At 40.6% G+C, this 3,045-nt stretch overlaps 1 non-coding gene across 1 annotated transcript; it reads right to left on the bottom strand.

Annotated features, from left to right (window-relative positions):
• Window positions 1-959: 959 nt before the first annotated feature.
• On the bottom strand, window positions 960-1,066 carry LOC141597900 (small nucleolar RNA R71). Its single transcript, XR_012523111.1, has one exon. It is a non-coding gene; the product is annotated as a small nucleolar RNA R71 (small nucleolar RNA).
• Window positions 1,067-3,045: the final 1,979 nt, after the last annotated feature.

The raw sequence follows: 3,045 nt of genomic DNA, 5'->3' as shown, positions 1-3,045 counted from the left end.
GCTTGTTTACTTTTATTACTTTTTAGTTTAGTGATCTTCTACTTCAAACCCCAATTGTGACACCCTTAGACACCACTAGTTGCAATAGAAATCTCATCTCAATTCCCGTCCCTTGGGATCCGACGTTTACTTGCCTCTTTACTAATTGTAGAGTTGTTGGTGAAGTTATAAATTGTGTTTTGGTCTAGGTGCTCCTAACGACAAGTACTGAAAACTAAACCCCACGAGGGATCACGACCAAAAATGGCGCCGTTGCCGGGGACGGTGTTAACTTGATTTATATTTTCTTGTATTGTTATTAGTTGTGTTTTTCTTTGCCTTGGGGAAGTAAAACTCCTCAAGGTTTGTTCTAATTATTTTTGAGTTGTTTGATATTTTGCATGTCTAGAAGGTCACAAGGTAACTTGTTACCCTTTGATCACGAAATTGAAAGGACTTTGACAACCAATAGAAGACTTGCTAGGATAACTTTGAGAGGTATTGGTGAGGTTGTAGATATTCAACCAAATACTATTGAGTTCATCAACCCTTTTGCAAGAGAAGGTGAGGCGAACCCAACACAAAATCCAACACAAAATCAACCCACAATGCCTAAGTTTTCATCACATTCCGTACCCACCGAGGAGAACCTACCTAATGGTACTCCCACACCACAACACTTAACCGGAAATTTTATTGCCAAATCTGCATTTATCCAATTAGTCGAAAGAAGCCAATTTGGGGGGATGCCTAGTGAAGACCCTCACTCTCATATGGAGACTTTATGTGACTATTGTGATGCGATTTCTCAAACCGGTGTAACTCAAGACCAAATTCGATGCGTCTTATTTCCTTTTTCTCTAATTGGCACCACGAAACAATAGTTGAAAGGCCTTGATAAGGCTACTCTCGGAATTGATTCTTGGAAAAAGATGGCTCTAGCTTTCTACAAAAAGTTCTATCCACCGGAAAAGACTAACATGCTAAGAGCTCAAATTACGGGCTTTAAGCAAAGAGATGAAGAATCCTTGTATGAAGCTTGGGAGCAATTCAAGGGAATTTGTCGCTTATGTCCTCATCATGGACTTAGCGAGTGGTTCTTGGTACAACAATTTTGGAACGGTCTTTATGAAGATTCAAGGAACATTCTCAACATGGGATCAAATGGAATGTTCACCGAAGTTGATGACAATCAAACTTGGAACAAAATTGAGGAAATGGCGGTCCATAACTCACAATATAGTAGACCTCGCAAGGCTACTAGAGGAGGAAAGCATGAAGTGGACTCCATTACTCAATTGGGTGCTCAACTTAGTGCTCACATTGATACCATCAATTTGAAGTTTGAAAAAGCTATGGCTAGATTTGAAGAAGCCTCAAAATCACAAAAGCATCATGTTAATGCCATGACGGCATCTTCATCAATCCCAAGTGGGATATGTGAGAATTGTGGAACTTTGGGACATGACCAAAGTGAATGTAAGGGAACAAATGAACAAGTGAATGCTTTCCAAGCATACAAGAGTGGCACCCCTTATTCAAACTATTACAATGAAAACACCAAATTCCATCCAAATCTCTCATACAAAAGCCAAAATGTTCAAAACCCTCAACCAACATACACCCCACCTCCCATGAGAAACCAAAATCAAAGACCCTTTTACAACCAAAACCAAGGTTACCAAAATCAAACTCCATACAATCAACAAAATGACCAAGGTTTTGATGTTCAAAAAGCGGTCCTCCAAATGCAAAAGAATCAACAAGAGTTTTTCACTCAAATGCAAAAAGATAGTCAAGCAAAGGAAATCACCATCAACAACATCCTAGCTCACACCAAAATGTTGGAAACCCAATTGACTCAACATGCATCTTCAAGCTCACAAAGACAAAAGGGGCAATTACCACCTCAAAGTAATCCCCCAAGACATGAAACGGTTAGTGCCATTCACTTGAGGAGTAGTACAAGGTATGAAGCACCGAAGAAGCAAGTTGAGGATGAAGTTGTGGAAGCTAGTGACAAAGAAGAAATTGTGCAAAACTCCAAGGATGGAGAACCATCAAAAGAAGAAATTTCAAAGAAAAATGAAGACAAGGTCAAGGAGAAGGAGCCCATTGTGATTAGACTTCCTTTTCCGAGTCGTCAAGCCAAGCCCAAATTTGATGATCAACTTGGAAAATTTATGGAAATTGTGAAGAATTTGGAAGTCTCGATTCCTTTCACGGAATTAATAAATCACGTGCCGGCCTATGCAAAATAGATGAAAGACATCCTCACAAAGAAGAAGTCGATCCGGAAGCTTGAGACTATCGCCTTCACTAAGGTGAGTCGTGCAATACTTCAAGGGAGTTCACCTCCAAAACTCAAAGATTCGGGAAGCTTCTCAATACTGTGTACCATTGGCGACACCACGATCAACAAAGCCTTATGTGATCTAGGGGCTAGTGTGAGTGTTATGCCGTACTCGGTGAGTAAAAGGTTGGGGATGGGAGAGCTTAAATGCACCAATATCACACTCCAAATGGCCGATAGATCGACGAAAACACCATTAGGGATACGGGAAGATGTTCCCGTAAGAGTTGGGAAATTTTTCATCCCGGTGGACTTTGTCATTGTTGACATGGAAGAAGACTCCAATATTCCAATCATTCTAGGAAGATCTTTCTTGCACACCGCGGGTGCGGTGATTGATGTGAAGCATGGAGAGCTCACTCTAGAAGTGGGAGATGAGAGCATAACTTTCAATCTTGACAAAACCATGAGAGCTCCCCGTTTGCATGAACCATGTTTTATGATTGATCATTATAGCCGGAAGGATGATAGGAAGAAGTCGGAATTCCAATGGAAGAAAAAAATTGATGATGCTCTATTCAAAGAGCAAGTGAATTGTAACAAAGAGAGCTTGAAAAGCTCACCAAAGTCAAGCAATGAAGAGGATGGCCTCATTGGCCAAGACAAGAAAGTGGGAGAGTTGTCTCTATCAACTCAAGAGATCTTTAGTGATCAAGTAGATGAAGTTTGTGGTCTTTGGGACGATGAGTTTGAAGGGATTTTCAATCCCTATA

Source organism: Silene latifolia, chromosome 8, assembly GCF_048544455.1.
Source record: "Silene latifolia isolate original U9 population chromosome 8, ASM4854445v1, whole genome shotgun sequence".
Classification (NCBI taxonomy): domain Eukaryota; kingdom Viridiplantae; phylum Streptophyta; class Magnoliopsida; order Caryophyllales; family Caryophyllaceae; genus Silene; species Silene latifolia.
The sequence above is the reverse complement of the archived record's forward strand: the minus strand, read 5'-3'. Positions and strand labels throughout refer to the sequence as shown.